This window comes from Cynocephalus volans, chromosome 8 (assembly GCF_027409185.1).
Source record: "Cynocephalus volans isolate mCynVol1 chromosome 8, mCynVol1.pri, whole genome shotgun sequence".
NCBI classification, from domain to species: domain Eukaryota; kingdom Metazoa; phylum Chordata; class Mammalia; order Dermoptera; family Cynocephalidae; genus Cynocephalus; species Cynocephalus volans.
This window is the reverse complement of record NC_084467.1, coordinates 61,911,701-61,930,878: the sequence shown is the minus strand read 5'-3', so window position 1 is coordinate 61,930,878 and position 19,178 is coordinate 61,911,701. Positions and strand designations below refer to the sequence as shown.

Here is a 19,178-nt window from a genome sequence, read left to right as displayed (position 1 = left end):
GTATGACAAATTTATCAAAGACAAAAATCATGGCTGCTGAAATGAGGTCAAGTAATCTGCTTAGACTCACAGAGTGGTGGAGCTAGGACTTGGCTTTAGGCCTTAAGGGAAATAAATACCAATAAGTTTATATATTTTACTTCTTAGTTAAAGCAATTTCAATTTAAGCAAGACTTTCTAGGGGGCAAAAATGTCTTCAACTAAAAGAATAATTGATAATGACAGGAATTTTAGGCACAGGAAAATGAGCAGTACATATATTTGATTGTTAGCAAACTTTTTCATGTCTATTTTATCACATCACCCATGTATATGTATGGCCCATTTGAACACTGCTGTCTGACCTGGCTATATAGACCCAGGCATTTTATGGCTCCAGAGGAGTTTCTTTTTCTCCCTTTTGAATAGATAGGCAATAGATTGTATCATTCTTGTTGAGCTGATATATTCCTATCACAAACCAATATGTTCATCCATATGCTGTCACAGTATTGTACAATAGAAAGTGTTGATAACACTTTGTTTTTTAAAAAAGATTACTTGCTATTGGATATCATCTCTGCATTCATTTTTCTACGATATAGTTATTTCCTTCTTATAATTGTATAGTAATATCAAATAATCAAAAAGAGAATAAGGTCACAATCGATTATAATCATATCCCTTTCTCACAAATACCTTTTCAGCTTACCTTTTTGTTCATGTGAGTGGACATTATATGAGATATATCCATCATGTTGACCACATGCCCCCATTATGGGTTCATAAAATAATATTTTGTAAAACTAGAAATATTTGAATTCTCAATACTATAATGTTTCTGCTCTCTCACTTTGGTCTTGACATTTTAAAAATAGTGGAACCTATCTATTCTGTCCAGAAATGTTTGAAAGATCTGTGAACTCAGTGATCTTGGAAGGTCTTTCATCACTGCTAGTGTGAAGTCACCAGAAGATAATAGTAACAATTGCTTTGCCTCCATTCTTAGCATCAATTTCAGATCCACCGAGAAATGAACACAATATGAGGATACTTTTAAAAGTTTATGGAGAGATTGGTATTATCCTTTAATTCCATTTCCCACAAATGTTTTGAAGTACCCTTATATTTGGGGAGGCAGGGGACAGATGCAGTGATGGTCAAATCTGAAAAGGCCAGGCAATTCATTACTTTGTATATTCATTCTTGCTTAATTCTACTGTTCTTTCATTCAATTATTTTTCATTTTTTTATTTAATAAATGAAATGAATGCCTATTATGTATTATTAAGCTGGAACTTTTAAGTTCTTTAAGTTTCTTTAAATTACTGGCTGTAGCAAGTGTAGGGAGTTAAGAACAGAACTTTCTTATAAAGTCTCATATCATCATGTCGGTTTACATTCAAGAAGGGCTAACCCAAATGATCCTTTTGCAGAAACCAAAGGCTTAATATGTTAGGGGCAAAAATATAATGTACTTTAGGACTCTTCCCCCAGAGAGTGACACAATTTTATTTTCTAAAACTCTTTTCCATGACATCTTATAACTCAAACCCTTACTCTATCCATTTCCCCAGCTCTAGCTTCAAATATGAGGAAAGAAGTACTGTTTTGCTCATAAAAGAAAATCTTATGGATTTTTTTTTCTTTGGATTTGGCTGAAGTTTTGTAAGAAGGATCAAGGGATTGGTGCCAATAGGCGGACTCTTAAGCATACAGAAAGGGGTAACTAGTTTACTGGAAAGAAAATGGAGTGTAAGAATAGAGATGAAGGGGAATATAAGGGACACAGAAATAAAATAATGAAAGGATTACTGATTTTACTTTTTTAACGTGTGATTTTTAAAGAAAAACTGAATGCATTGAAAAAATGATAGGCTCATATACATTCTGTGATATTTTAAATAATGTTTGAGGATAAGTGATAGAAAGAAATATTTGGAATGTAAAAAAATGGAATAAAATGTCAACTGATGTTAAAAAATAAAGCCAGTAATATAAGACAGTATGCCAAATTTCAAGCACTTTAAATATAAGTAATATACCCGAACAGCCAAGATTCCTCTTTACTGTTTTCATATGGTATCTATATTATTTTGCTTGGGCTGTTGTCACAAAATACCACAGACTGGTTGGCTTAAATAACTGAAATTGATTTTCTCACAGTTCTGGAGGCTGGAAGTCTGAGATCAAGCTGTCAGCAGGGTTGGTGTCTCCTGAAGGCTGAGAGGGAAGGATCTGTCCAGGCCACTCTCCTTGGCTTGTAGATGGCCATCTTCTCCCTGTATCTCATATCATCCTTCTTCCATGTGTGTCTCTGTGTCCAAATTTTCTCTTCTTATAAGGATACCAGTTATACTGGATTAAAGGCCCACCCTCATAAGCTCATTTTAACTTCATTACCTCTTTAAGCACCCTATCTGCAGATGTGGTCACATTCTGAGGGACTGGGGGTTCTTCATATAAACTTTATATGGAGGACTTATGAATTTTCACAAAGAACATATGAATTTGAGGGAGTGACACAATTAAGCCCATAACAGCATGAAAAGCAATGTTAGTCAAGCAACATTTATTGAAGAATTATATTTATTTGTGGAGCCAAAGCACTGTTAGATGTTAAGTACAGCTTAAAAAATACTGGTAGATTAAGTCTTTGATCTTGATAAAATTATGAAAAATATACAGCCCTCAGCAGATATGTGGAACATTATTATGATTAGCTCTATGAATCTATGTAGGCACTGGGCTGTTTCCTAGGCACAGAAACAGAGTGCCCACGACTGGGGTTTGCTCAACCAAAGCAGTACAAGGAACAAAACAATTCCTATTTTGCAGATGCAAAAATGAGGAACAAATATTCTGAGAGACGTATAACACCATAACAGTGAGTTACAGGCATAGTGGGAATGTAAACAATATTTTCTGATACCCAGTTGAACCTTCTATAACTGGAACTATTGTCACTTGGAGAAGATAGTTTTATTAGACTACAGCATAAATAGACAAGTACATTCAGATAAGTTATAATACTTACAAGTGGAACATAATAGAGGTTTCACATGGTACAGACCAATAACATATGGCTCTGTTCAGAGAGAAGTAAATAATACATTCTAGTAATAGATTCAACCTGGTCAGAACAGAACCTATCTGCAAACAACCACATAAACAGTAACAGCTGGTTCCTTTGCAGGCACTTTTTTTTCATGGTTTATCCCTTTTGAACAAGGTGTGTGCGTGTTGGATGCTGGGGGAGGAGGGAAGCAATTCTTCTCCAGTATAATGTACAATATGTTATCCCACTTTTCTCTTTTTGTGAATTAATTTTTTAAGGGAAAAACAATGACTAAACCTGCTATTGAAAATCAAATCACATATTAGCCAGGAAAAATGAGTCTCAGACCACCAAATGGGGTAACATGTACAGGGGCCTGAAAAATAGTCACAAAATCCAAAATGTGTGATGGCAGTTAAGAAAAGTTCAGTGAGTAGTATATTGAGTGAATATGATCTTTACCTGATAATTATAAGCATATGTGTTGTTTCTTCCACTTTAAACTGTTAAACTGCTTTTCTGGTTCTGTAGATTTTGGTTTACAGAATAAAATTATGTTGTGAAATCTGACAGCACAATTTTTACCTGTTAAATACAAATACTATAGGCACTGAACAATGCTTCATAATTTCAATCTTATTTTTATCAATAAAAATTTCAATTTTATTGAGATTTTGCACAGGGTTTTATACATATTTTCACATTTAATGCTTATAATAACCCTATGATAGGTATCATTTCCTTTGCTCATATGAGGAAACTGATCATAAGATATATTAAAAATGTTACCCCATATCACATGAAACCCACTGATCTACTCTGAAGCCCACAGTATTAATTACTTCTATCTCTATTGTTGTTTTAAAATATTGTAGTGGATTGAATTGCATACCCCCGAAATTTAATATGCTGGAGGCTGTATCCCCCACTGTGGCTATTAAATCCTACTATGATAATTGAAAGGTGGGGCTTTGAAGAGGTGATTAGGTTCTGAAGACCATGCCTAGTGAATGGATTAATAATGGTGGTCAGGGGCATGGTTCTGAGGGATTTAAAAGGAGAACACATGAGAGTCTCTCTCTCTCTGCTCTGCCATTTTCTGCCATGTAAGACCCCTGAATTGCCGTAAAGCCACCACCAAAGAGGACCTTCCCAGATCTTTGGACTGGACTTCCCAGCCTTTGAAACCATAAGCAATATTTTTTTTTCTTACAAATTACCCAGTTCCATGTATTTTGTTATAAGCAACAGAAATGGACTAATACAGAAAATTGGTACCAGAGAAGTATGGTGTTGCTTATAACAAATACTTGAAAATGTGGAAATGGCTTTGGAATCAGGTGTTGAGGAGAGACTGGACAAATTTGGAGGAACAGACTAGGAAAAGCCTACATGCTGGTGGGGAAAGTGGAACGTCTTAGAGACTAATTAAATGATAGTGACCAGAATGCTGATAGAAATATGAACTGTTAAGATCATCCTAAGGAGGTCTCAGATGTAAATGAGAAGAGACTTATTGGAAACTGGGGTAAAGATCACCCTTTCTATGAACTGTCAAGGAACTTGGCTGCATTCTGTTCATGCCCAAAACTTTTATGGAATGTAGAACTTCAAGGTGCTGGCCCAGGGTATATGGTGGAAGAAATTTCTAAGCAGCAAAACATTCAGGAAGCTACATGGCTACTTGAAACAGCTTACACCAAGTTATGGTGACAAACGTATGATGTAAAGCCAGAATCTAAAAAGAAAGCCTGGCATAAAGATTTTTTAAAAACTTGCAGCCTGGCCATTTGGTAGAGAAACAGAGAGCATTTTCACAAGAAAAATACAATGGTGCATCACAGTGACCATTTGCTAAGGAGACGAGTACATAAGAAAGGAATTATCAAGAGAAGGGGAAAAAGACCTTAAAGGCATTTCAGAGATCTTGGAGGCTGTGTCTTCCATTACAGACCCAGAGGCCTAGGGAGACAGAATGGTCTTGGGGAACAAGCCTGATGCACCCTCCATGGGCTCACTGCCCAGTGCCATCTTGGGATGCCGCTCCCCACACCAGCACCCTAGGTGCTTTGGCTGCTCCAGCTGTAGCTAAATTGGCCCCAGGTGTGCCTGGATATAGAGCTTTGCAAAACACAAGCCAGAAGCCTTGGCAGAATCCACATGGTGTTAGGTCTGCAGTTTGGCAGAATGCCAGAGCTGTGGAGGCCCCAATTTCAAAGGATGTATGGAAAAGCCTGGGAGCCCAGGAAGAGATCCATCACAGGGATGGATTCACTACACACAGCCTTCACTATAGCAATGCCAAACAGAAACATGGGGTTGGAGTTGCAGCAGAAAAATCCCAACTGTGCCATGCCTAGTAGAGCCATGAGAGCAGAACTGCCATTGAGACTTTAGACCTATGGAGCTATCAGAGTGGAACAGTAGCCACTGTTCTCTCTCTCTCTGCTCTGCCATTTTCTGCCATGTGAGAACCCTGTACATCCTCCACCACCAAAGAGGACACTCCTGGATGTGTTCCCTGAACTTTGGATTTCCCAGTCTTTTAAAACATAAGCAATAAATTTTGTTTTCTTACAAATTACCTGGTTCCATGTATTTTGTTATAAGCAATAGAAATAGACTAATACAAAATGTCTTCTTTTTTTTTTACAAGGACATTGATAAGAACACAATTTGAGTTAACTCTCAGTATATGTCTACTTCTGAAAGATGCTAAATGGTTTTAGAAGCCTCACTATGATTAGTTGCTTAAATGCTATTTGATGATCTCAAGGTGATGTCGTAATTATTACAGTATTCCTATTAGGCACCATACTTCTTTGCTTTCTGTCCCCTCAGCAAGTATTTTCACTTGTAAACAAAGAGCCAAAATCTCTGTGGTAATTTCCAATAGGAAATAACCTAATGTATTTAGTTTTAACACAGTTCTGCTCTATTATATGTAATATAGCTATTTTGTAAATATCTTCGGCTTTATGTTCTTACTTATGATGTCATGATCTGCCCACATATTACTTAATGATCCTCAAAATACCAGTAGGTAAAGAGACATCAAAAGTACATTTTTCTTTATCTTGGCTTTAAACTTCCTAGTGGCCTAGAAACTAAAAGAGAAACAATCAGCAACTACAGATTATAATATGAAAGGAAATAAGGATGTTAGAAGTAGAGCTTTTCCTGGTACTAAGATGCACCAATGATTTATCCCATGGTTCCTCAGTAGGTATAAGCATTGATTACAGCAGAAAAGGACATCAATACTTTTTCTGATAAAAAGATAACAGGAAGTTTCATGTGGCCTTTCTTATAATGTCCCTCAGCGAAGGCTAGTATGATAACACCAATGCAACTGATGTTGGATGTCAGAGGTAAGGTCTGGGTGGCCCAACATTCGGCCTCAACCCACCAGTCCTCTTACCAGGTTCTTGACTCTGTCATAGGAAAGGATTTAAGGGAAGAGTTGCAGTAGAAAGTGAGAACAAGTTTAATATAACAGATAAGAAATACAGGCTCCACAGAGATAGTGTGGCATAACTCCAGAGATTGACCAGGGCCCACACCAAGTTTAACACAAAAGCAAGAAATACATACTTAAAGTTCAGTACAGAATACAGGCTGCATCAAGAGACTGAGCAGCTGCTTGCTGAAAGTAAGTTTGATACAAAATAAAGTATACACACCTCAGCCAGCTAAGTGCGGGTTTGCTCCAGGAAAGTGAGCAGCAACAACCTCGCCTTCTCCTGGGATTCAGCTTTTATAGTTTCTCTGTCTAATGAATATTCAATAAAGGGGGTGGTTCCCAGTTATGTAACATTTAGTCTTGTACATGCTCAGTCAGTCTCTTCTTGGAGCAAGTTGATTGGTCAAATCCTATCACATGTACCAGGCATATTCAAGAATATGCTGTGCTCTCTAGCACCTCTAGTGGAAGGTCATTCAGCTATCAAGGTTATATAACCCTTCTGTACTGAGCGTGCCCAGCCATTGAATTTGCATAAGCTAGCGCCTTGTGGTCTCATTTTCCCTGAGTTGGTGCTGAAAATAGGTCTAACTAGTAACAGTAACTTTCCTGTAGGAAAGAGCCAAAAGGAGGGGGCTGAAGCCTTGGGAATGGCTTGTTACCCAGAGGCGTGTCCTATAACCTGAGCCCAGGGAAACTGAGCACCTCCTATGTCACAACATGTGGTAAAGGTAATTTTAAGAGGTGCTGAAATAAGGCAGTCAAAAAGAGCAGTTTTCTAGTATATTGGCTTATTCTAAAGGAAAATATAAAATAGCTAAAGAAATGAATGAATTTTCTTCATGTAATCCTTTATGAATATTATTTCTCTACATGAACTTATAATAAGAATTGAACACCAGAGAAGTCAAAGTTCTAATCTCCAGCCAGACCCTGGAGTACAGCATATATTGCTCAAAGAGGGCCCTCAGTCACAAAGCTAATATCATAGGATGTTAAATGAGATTTTAGCTGAATCTGAAGGCAACAGATAGCAAAGTGAGTTGTAATTCATGTCACCTCTGTAGAATTTCTAAGACATGATTAAGCAAGAACCAATTAGAATACTCCTAAAACTCTCTCCTTCCTTGTGGGATTAAAAGGATTGGGAAATAGAAATTTTACTGTGACTTAGGAAAGAACTGTAGTATGTTAGTATCATAAATCTTTTTAATTTGGGCCATTTTAGTGGATGTGTAGTAGTATATCAATATGCTTTTTTCTTTAAATTTAGATAAAGTAAAAATTACTCTTTCTAGTGCACAGTTCTACAGTTTTTGACAAATGCATTGTCATGTATCCATCATTACAATCAAGATATAGAACAGTTTCATCATTCTAAGAAATTCCCTCATGCTGCTCTCATGTAGTTAACCAGTCTCCACTCCCCAAACCTTGGAAAAAACTGATCTATTCTTCACCTCAATAGTTTCACCATTTCCAAAATGTTATATAAATGAAATTATACAGTATATATAGCCTTTTGGGTCTAGTGTCTTTCATTTAGTAAAATGTATTTGAGATGCACTCATGTTGTGTATGTATGAATAATTTTATTGACAAATGGTATTGTATTTATTGCCAAATGGATGTACCATAATTTATTTACTCATTCACCGGTTGAAGGACATTTGGGCTATTTCCAGTTTGTAGAAATTGTCCCATAAAGCACAGGTTTTTGCTTAAACATTAAGTTTTTATTTATCCAGGAGTGAGATTGATAGATGACATGGTAAATATATGTTTAATATTACAAAAAACTGACAAACTGTTTCCTAAAGTGACTTACCATTTCACATTCTCACCAGCAATGTAGGAGAATTCTGGTAGTTCTGCTTCCTAGCAGCCCTAAACTTTTTTTTAAAATTTCAGCCATTCTAATACATGTACAGTGGGATCTCATTCTGGTTTTGCATTGCATTTTCCTAATGAATAACCATGCTCGGCATCTCTTGATGCACCTATTTTCCTTCTTCTTTAACACAGTATCTGTTCAAATCTTTTGCCAACTCTTTACTTGCGTTACGTGTTTTTACCAAGTTTCGAGCATTGTATTAGTCCACCTTTTTGTGTTGCTATAACAGAATACCTGAAACTGGGTAATTTATAAAGAAAAAAGGTTATTTGGCTTATGATTCTGGGACAGCTACATCTGGGGTGGGCCTCAGGCTGCTTCTACTCATGGCAGAAAATGGCAGGCAGCCAGCGGGTGCAAAATCACATGGTGAGAGGAAGAAATAGAGAAGTAAGGGAAGGTGCCAGGGTCCTTTAAACAACCAGCTCTTGCAGGAACTAACAGAACAGGCACTCACTCACTAACCACCCCCAGGGCATTAATCTATTTTTGAGGGATCTGCCCCCAGAACCTAAACTGCTCCCAACATTGCCAAGTTGAGAATCAGATTTTGACATGAGCTTTGGGGGAACAACACATCCAAACTCTATCAAGCATTCTTTAAATATTCTGGATATGAGTCTATTGTCTGATAGGTAATTTACCAATATTTTCTCCCCTCACATGGCTTAAGTTTTTGTTTGATTGGTGGTGTTTTGTCAAAAGCAAAAGTTTTCTTTAATTTTAATGCAATCAGTGTATGAACTTGTGCTTTCGGTGTCATATCTAAAAACTTTCAGCCCAAAGCAAAGTCACAAAGGATTTTCTCCTTCATTTTCTTCTGTAATAGTTTTATGATTCACATTTAGGCTAATGATGAATGCTGAGTGAATTTACATATAAAGTGTGAGATATGGGTTACAGTGAACAACCTTGCCTTCATCCTCATATTAGCAGAAAAATATTTAGCCTTTCATCATTAAATAGGAGTCATATGTAGTGTTTTTTTTTCCTTCTGTTTATAGAAGTTTTTCTCAGGATCAGAATATTCTCCTCAATGCCTAGTTTTTTGAGGGTTTTTTTTTTTTTGAATGAACATTAAATTTTTTCAATGATTTTCCTTCATGTAAATATACTCATATAATATTGTTGTTGTTTATGTAGTGAATTACATTGTTTAATTTTTTTTCAGTTGTACATACAACCAGCCTTTCAATCCCAGGATAAATGATGCTTGGTCAGAGTATATTGTCATTTTTATATATTGCTAGATTTGTTTGCTAAAAATGTTTAAAAGATTTTTGTGTCAATGTTCATGGGGAGTATCTTTTTTTTCTTTTGATGTCTTTATTTCTGAAATTAAAGTAATGGTAGCCTCCTGAAATGAATTAAGGAGTTTCCTTCCTTCTCCATTTTCAGAAAGAATTTTTGTAGGTTTGGTATTATTTCTTCCTTAGAAGCTTTGATAGACATATTATCCCAAAGTTTTCTGTGTGGGTGATTTTTTTCATTACAAATTCAATTTCTTTTAACTGGATACAAGTATATTGAATACTCAGATTTTCTATTTCTTGTAAATCTGTTTGGAAATTTGTGTCTTTCAAGAAAGTTGTCCATTTGACCTAAACTGTTGAGTTAAAAGGTAGATAGATTTTCTCAATATTTGCTTAATAGCCATTCAATTTTTCTTGGAACTGTAGTAATGTCCTCTCTTTCACTTCTGATATTGGTAACTAGTGCCATCTCTCTTTTTAAGCTTTATCAGTCTGACTAAGTTTTACCCATTTCACCGATCTTTTAAAGAATTAGCTTTTGGTTTCATAGATTTTCCCTACTGACTGTCTATTTTCAATTGTACTTATTTTCACTGTTCATTATTTTCATAATTTTATTTACTCTAAGTTTTATGTGTTTTTTTTTTTCTTCCAGCTTCTTAAGGTTGAAGCTTACAGTGTTGATTTTAGACCTTTATTCTTTTTTGATGTTGTTCCATTGTCTTCTGACTTCCATGATTTCAGACAAGAAGTCTGTGATAATTCATATTTCAGTTTCTTAGTATGAAAGGTATATTTTATCTCTGGCTACTTTTCAGATTTTCTCTTCCCTTGTTTTCAACAATTTGATTATGATATACTTTTGTATGATTTTTGTTTGTTGTTTATCCTGCTTTGAGATTATTAACTTTTGGTTTTGCCATTTTATTAAATATATCATATTCGGAATTTTAACCTTTATTTCTTTAAATATTTTTATATCCCCTTTATGGGACCCCAATATCCATAAATAACATCATTTTATATTGTTCTATGTACTACTTAAGCTCTGTTTGCTTATTTGGTTTATTTTTAGTATTTTTTCTCTCTCTGCTTCAGTTTGGAAATGCTATATTCTCTTGCTATGCCTTCGAGTTTAGTAATGATTTTTTTTCAATGTCTAATCTGCTGTTTATTTCTTCCAATTAATATTTCACCTTGTATACTTTCTATGTCTAGTATTTTCATTGGGTTATTTTTTTCTGTCTTCCATTTCTTTTCTCATTATATTAATATTTTTTTCTTAAATGCTTGAACACAGTTATAATAATCAGCTATTTTAAAATTCTTGTCTTATAATTCAATTATCTCTATCATTTCCATGTCTCTTGCTGCTCACTAATTTTCTCCTAGTCCTTGTTCACAGATTCTTTCTTCTTTTTTTATTTTTATTTTTTTGGAATATTAAACATTATGTTGTTACATTGTTAATTGTCTAGATTTTGTTTTCTTACTTTTTTCTTTCAGACAGCTATATTACTTGCACATCATTTTGGTACAGCAAACCCTGTTTTTAAGCTTTAAAGAACAGGTCAAGAAGGGTTCTATTCTTTTTTTCTCCAACCTACAACTAATGTCTAAACCCTCTGGAGTCTCCACTAAAATCTCTGATGATCACATTCTTGCTGATTGGAGATCAGTGTCTCTTCAACTTGTTTGAGTTCTAGAAATTGTTCACCTTACAAACTCTCCAGTTTTTCTTTCTCCAGCTTTACGGGATTTCTTCCTATGCAAGTACAACCTAGTCTTCAGTCGAGACAAGGAAATACATGTAGATTTCTGTAGCTTTTGTCTGTGTGGGTTCCTTCTCCTTAGAACTCTGCACCACTATTTCCATCCTCCTTGGCCTGCCTGAATTCCGTCTCTTTTTCCTCAACTCAGCAAGACCACTGGGCTCTGGTTTTCACCTTTCTGACCTTCGAATCTGAAAATTGTTTCCAGATGGAAGCCATAGAGGTTTATTTTGGGGCTTATCTGGTTTGTTCCCTTTCATCAGGGATCACAGTCTTGTGCTCTTTGTTGTCCAATGTCTGACAAGAGTTTATTTATTTATTTATTTTTAAGTTTTACCCATTTCTCTAGTGGTTTATGGCAAGAAGGTAAGTCTGGTCATTGTTCCTAAATATAATGAGAATAAGAATTCCAGAGTTATCTGTTAAGAAATAGAGTATTTTAAAATTTTTTAATACTCTTTTTCTTACAGCATTCTAATTATACCTCAAGTTACAATCCGAAGTCCTTAATGGAGTACAAGGCCTTCTAGGTTACGACTTTTGCTTATAGCTCCAGACCCACTTCTATTCACTCCCATTAAATTAATGTTCTGGCCTAACCAAATTTTCAAAATTCTTCCTTGAAATTTTGACAGCACAATTATGAGAGCACAGCATCATATATTTACCTCAAATATAGTACTTATCACACTTTCTTGAAATTACCTGCTTATACTTGTGTTTTCCCAGTAAACTTTAAGCCCTTTGAAATAAAAATAATCTTGTTCACTGATCAAAATTAATCCTAGCAAAATTAATATCCATTAAGTGAATGAAATGCATCAATGGAAGGAAAGAAGGCAAATGGAAAGACAGGAAAGAAAGAAACGATTGTAGCTGATTTAAGAATTTTCCTTCAGTGCTGTCTGATGGGCTTTGACAAATATGTAACAAAACAAATAATAAAAACTTGAGCTTTTTAATTACTGGTTACCTTTACTTGCTTTTGAAACTTGTTAAAATCATTTCAGTAGGTGACTTCCATAATTTTGTCTACTCATACACTCTCTTCTCATTGCTCCCTCAAATCCCATTGTTTCTGTGCTCTTACTTTATAGATTTGTGGTACATTCTCCTAAAAATTTTTTGTTTCAGAAAAAAATGTCTTCATTAAATGTGTTTTTTGAAATTCACTCATATTATTCAGAGGGATTAGTGACTTCAGCAACTTTATAAATTAGACTACATATTTTTCTGTTCCTAATGTCTTTGAAAATAATAGGCAAATTATAATTTATATGTGCAAGCAGAACTGCGAAGTCTAATGAAAACTGTGATAGGAAGAATAATGGCCACCAAGGATGTCCATGCCAAAATCCCCAGAAGCTGTCACGATATGTCTCTTTTCACCATATATGGCAAAAGAGACTTTGGAGATGTGATGCAGGTTAAGAACTAGAGATGAAGAGATTATCTTGGATTAGGCAGGTGGGCTCAATTTAATCACATGAATCCTAAAAAGTGGAAGAAGGAAGCAGATAAGAGGGTCTGAGAGATGAGAGTGGAGTAGAGGCAGTAGAGATTCAAACTGGGAGAACTTGACCCAACATTTTCTGGCTTGGAAGATGGAGGAAGGGAAACAAAAGCAGAGGGATGACAGTATCCTCTAGAAGCTGGGAATGGCCCTCAGCTGACAGCCACCAAGGAAATAAGGACCTCAGTGCTACAATAGAAAGAAATTTAATTTTCCCAACAACTTGAGGAAGCAAATAAACAAGCCTCCAGAGAGGAATCCTGTGCCTTTGACCCTTTTATTTCAGTCAAGTGAGACCCTGTATTAGTTTTATATTGTTGTTCTAACAAATTATCACAAACTCAGTGGCTTAAAAGAGGACAAACTTATTACCTTATACTTCTGTAGGTTAGAAGTTCAGTACTGGTCTCACCAGATTGAAGACAAAGTGTTGGTAGTCTGTGTTCCATTTTGGAGACTCTAAAGGAGAATCCATTTCTTGCCGTAGACTGAGAGGCATTCTTGGTTTCTAGAGGCCACAGCTTTCATTCCTTGGCTCATGCACCACTTCCTCCATCTTCAAAGTCAACAACTGTTAGTACAGTCCTCATCATGTCTCATCTCATTGACCCACTCTTCCAACTTCCTCTTTTACTTTTAAGGACTCATGTGATTAGATTGGGCCTTCCCAAAATAATCTTCTAATCTCAAGGCCCTTAACATTAACCACATCTGTACAGGTCCTTTTTCCATATAAGCTAATTACTCCAGTGATTAGGAAGTGGATATTTTGGGGGGGGGGGCCCATTATTATGATTATCATAGACCTCTGCTGGACTTCTGACCTGAAGAACTGCAAGATAATAAAGAAAATTTGTGGTAATTTGTTATGGCAGCTACAGAAAACTAATACTAGAACCAATAACATCTTTCAGAGATTAAATTGACATCTATACAATGCTTTATTGTTCTAAGAGCAAGAGTTACACATATATATCCTAATTTAGTTTATACATTTATAAATTTATCATTTTATTTATAAAGTTATTATTTTATACAACGAGCTAAGCATTTTTATTGCCACTATCTACAAAAGAGAGAACTAATGCAGCATTTCAGTCATGTACCGATCAGGCCCATAGGTTTTAGAGTTAGTTCTGGGATTTTTATCTGTCATTGGGATCATCAGCAAGATATTTAACCACTTTAACCATTATAGTCTTCTTCTGTATAATGAAATCTACCCCATAAGTTTGCTTAAGGTTAACTGAGGAATTCAATAAGAAAAAAAAAAAAAAGAAGCATTTTGCATGGTACCTTACACATAATAAGGACTGAATAAAAGTAAAGATTATTTTAGTAATGGTGACATTTGTAAGCATTGTTTAAATAAGATTAATCTACCTTATCTAAATGGAATGTCATATTTTCTGGGCTTTTTATTATGTTGTCTTTCTTTAATCAGATAGTCAAAAATGTAGAGTCCATACAGACATGGAATAAGATGTGGCCTTTCATACCACAGAACTTATAGTATAACAGGAAAGGTAAATATTTTAAAAGTTGCAAATAATTATAGTGGGTGATAGTGAGCACATATTATGCCACACAAGATTAGTGTAAGCTTTTTGTTTTGTTTTGATTTTTGAAGTATGTAATGTGGGGCCACCAGACTAGGTAGTGAGTAAATCAAAAAAGGTTTCTCTGAGGAGATATTGTTTAAGCAGAAACCTGAAGGATGAGAAGTTAGCTGGGTGAATTGAAGGCAAGAGTGTTCTAGGCAGCAAAAAAATCAATTGTATAAGGAGAATGCTGGCCATAAGGACTTTATCTCAGCCTACAGTTCTCATCAGAAACCCAAAACTGAAAGCCATCTTTAAATGCTATTTTTTGAATATATGCATACATACATAAAAAGAAAGAAAGGAAAAAGGTATATTAGGAAGGTTAAATTGTCCTTGAGAATTCAAACATAGATAAAGTGACTCCGACATGAGATCGACCTTCAATTCCATCTACAGACATACAGGGCAGATGTGTTTAGTGAGCTCCTACAGTGATATGAGAACTGAACTGGTCACTGCTATTAATGTCTCTTGAGTGACTTCCTTATTATTACTTCTTGTTCCTATTAAATATCATGTTAGGACAGAAGCACTAATCTTTGAATATAGTAACTTGTCAGCATAGAAAATATTTTTTATCTAAACCAACCTCCCTGACATATCTAAACCTATGCATTATAATAATAGCTAATATATATTTTAAATTCCTAGGATGTGTCTCACAGTGTTTTCAGCATTTTACTTGTATTAACTCACTCCTCACAACAAACATATGAAGTAGGTTCTTTTATTATTATTACACATTACAGATAAGTGAACCAAAGTTTAAGTACCTTGTATAAGGTCTTATACATAGCTAATAAATGGCCAAGCTAGGATTTGAGCCCAGATAATCCAGTTCTAGAATCCACTCCCTAACCACACAGCATAGAACAATGCATTCAAGAGATATTTGCACAGTACCAAATATGCTGGTGTATAACAAGTTTATGGAAAATAATTTACAATCATAAATGTAAATGAACCATTTAAGTATATTTATAAATTCAATTGCAAAGTGCTGTGTAGTAATAAATGGCTATGAGACCCTAACAGTATATCTTCCTGCAGGGCAGCCTTGTAAAGTGGCATAACTCTTTCTGAGCAAGGGTTTTGGAAAATGATTGAAGTGACTCTGCAAAACAGTATGCAATCATTGGCATACCACATGCATATGTGCATTCAGAGATCAGTAGCTGAGATTCATGGGTTTCCAGAATGGGTTTGAGAAATGCTTAGGAAATTGGCCAGACACAGTGACTGATGGATGACCGAAGTAAAGGCATTGTCAAAGTGATTGCTAAGATTTATGGCTTGTGCAACTGGGTGATGATCAAAGTATTCACTGAGACTTGGGACACAAGAGGAGTTGCAGGTATGGAAGGAAAGGTAAATTTGGTTTTGATTGTGTTGACTTTGAGATGCCTGTGAGACATCCAAGTGGTGATATCCACCAGTCAAATATATGTATTTAAGATTCAAAACATAGATATGGGCTAAAAAGATAAAACAGGAACTTGTCAATATATAAATAGTAATGAAATGTATGCAACTGAATAAGATCCCTAAAAAGAATGTACTGAATGAAGGAAAAAGAGGTAATAGGACAGAATCAATATTTGAGGGATGCGAAGATATGAAGGGTTTTGAAAAAGTGAAAAGAAATGGCTTTTCAACCTTTTCCTCTAGGTTAGAGGAAAACTAGTGAAGGATATTGTTCTAGAGCTGAAGGGAAGATGGATTTATTTTGTAATTTTTTTTTTATGAAACGTGAATACTCTGGAGAAATATTGATGGTGTTGCAAACCATTTTTATATGCAACATCAAGTATGTTCAAATGCCTTACAAAACCATAAAGCCAAATCTAGATGTCATTTAGTGGCCAAAATAGAACTTTTTCTAGCCAGGTTCTTATCGGAAATGGGTATCACAGAGATATTATAGAGCACAGCCACATTCTATTTTCCAGCTTCCTCTTTAAAGATGCTGATAATAGTGACATCATTAAAAGCTTGGGAAATTTCTTCAGTTTTCCATTTTTTGAGTTAAGTCTCTCTGCTTGGAACAGACAATATACGAAGGAAAACTGGTTTTTTTAGATTATATAGCAGTACTTATCTTTTTTTCTCAAAATTGTATTTGATGTTTTTGTTAGTCTTTATAATCTTAAAAAGGATCTATGATAACTTTACAGAGTCTATTCTAACCCCTGCCACCACCTATTACTTCAAGATGCCAGCAAAGAATGACAATTCTTTTTAAAATTCTTTTCCTTCTTCATGACTCTGAAGTAGCAACTTCTTCACATGTGAGCTTTACTTTAGATTCTCGGTTCTTGATTCTTACAGGACTTAATTAATTCATTAATCAATATATTTATTCATTTGGTATCTACATATTTATGAAGCATATGATGCTTCAGGCATTATGCTAGAGCTACAGTCACAGAGATGAACAAAACATAAACAGTTGCTGCACTGGTAGAGAATGGTAAAACCTAAGTCGAGAGGAGGACTGCCATATCAAGATGTGTTTGTGCTTCATCTACATTTATAATTGGCACCCTGGGAGTTAAAAAAATATCACAATGTCTAGATTTATAATAGATGCCCTAGGAAAGTACCTATCTCTCATAAACATTGCAAAGACTCAGTTTTGGTCATGGTCCTCATGTCTTTAGTTCTCTATATCCCCTCAGGCTTGGTCTTTCCACTACATTTTGGAGGATCGGTTGCGTTATGTTGCATGGATGAACTGAAATGTTCTACTTTGCATTTTAATGTGCTGTATCCAAATCCTCTCTTCCCCTTGAGGAGGTATTGAAGGGAAAAGAGGTCTAAATCAACCAAGTGTCAGGGTTTGTTTCTTTGCATCCAGAACTAAGATAACTACTACTAAGGAAAATAGAGGACAACAAAAGCTGAAGAGACAGCCAAGCAAATTACAGACAACTAGTAGACTCCAGAGTTTTACATCCTAGGCAAAGCAATTCTAAGTTTCAGATCTGGAATTCAAGTCTGGTAAGATCAAACTGAGAGCAAAGCAAGGATGAGTTCAGAATGGAAACAGAGCTATATGTGGAAAAACAATAGAATGCTTAGAGCACACTTTTTGGGAGAGATGATACATGGTGAACAGAAGCAGCGACTGATGGTTTAAGGTACCAGGAAGACAGTGGGGAAAAATAAGATGTTGACCACGAATTTACACTTTGTTTCTCTTATATTATTGATAGTGTTGATAATATCATCCATTCACTGGCTCAATAGCTGTTGAGTTACGCAATGCTCATAATTCTGGTAGTTGTAAATAGGGACCTTGTTCTGTGGAGGTTGCAGAGGTATTCTAATTACAGTTACATAGGTTGTGCAATGAACTGCAGAGACAAATATTTAATAGATGTGAATGGTGCTCTCTGCAGTTATCTGATATAGTGGTCCTGATATTGGTTATATTTTGTCATATAGCTTCTTACAGTTGCTCTTAATCTCCGTCTGACATTTAGTTCCTTAGAATTGAAAAAAGAAAAAATGTTTGCTTCTTTAAGTTCTGAACCTATTGTTTGTCTTTTCATTATACTTGTTGATTCCTGGTAGATATGCAAATGCAATGTGTTTATTCCTATCCTTTAATACTTTAAAAGCTATTGTTCATATTTCTGAAATATTTAAACATCAAAAACAATAATATATACATGTATACCTACTATATTTCCTGATTTATTTAAGGATTAAAAAAATAGTTGATTATTCAGATTGGTTACAATGTATACTTCTTATCAGGGTAATCATTTTGGGGGTACGATTTTACACAAAAATAGGAATATTCAAGCAAGATTTTAATGTGTTGTTTTTGTTTTTACAAAATTTTATAATAGTATATGTTTTCAGTTGTGATTGACTTCATTTTATACTGCCCAACAAGATCATTTAATTCTGGTGTAATATATCAACACTCCTCATACTTTAATTTATATTTAATACTGTCCTTACTTTATAATTCAAGATATACTTTAAAAATTCTTAGATGTGAATAAGGATTCTGTCCTCTCTATATTTCAGTAGTTTTTATAGATGCATTTAAGCCTAGAGTATCATCATTGTAGTGGTGAAAATAAGAAAAAAGAGGGGAACAATAGAAAATAAATATTGTATTAATATATTGAAGTTAGTTAGTTAAGAGACCTGGGATGAGCTAAGAAAGTTATTGTAAGACCAGATTTTGAGAATATGGACTTTGAAGATACTGCTTCTTTTATAAGCTGACATCCAGATACCTGAAATAGTATAGCATCCAACTACCATATTAGAAGTTAACTTTCCCTTATCTATAACTTGGAATCAGCCACAATAAGGGTGATTGGCAAAGTCATATTTACCTAGAGAGCAGACCGTGCAACAGCTAATATAGACCCAGACAAGGGAGCCCACAGGACAAAAAAATAAAATAGTAATTGATATGGATTTTAGATTTTGAGGGCCATAACTAAATTTAATTTTGTTTGATTCATTAATATTGAATCTTCTTACTAATTTTCTAACTTCAACATCATTACAATAGTTTTGGCAAGACAGTAAGATGAAAACAAAATAACAGTGACTTCTGAAAACAGACCACTTATTGGAAGCATTGTTTCATTTTCCAATTCCCTTTAGTATACAT

At 35.0% G+C, this 19,178-nt stretch overlaps 1 protein-coding gene across 1 annotated transcript in view; it reads left to right on the top strand.

Moving 5' to 3' along the window:
• The window catches only part of NEGR1 (neuronal growth regulator 1), an 847,674-nt gene that overhangs the window by 559,455 nt on the left and 269,041 nt on the right, over window positions 1–19,178 (top strand). The gene's annotated exons all lie outside the window — the stretch shown is intronic.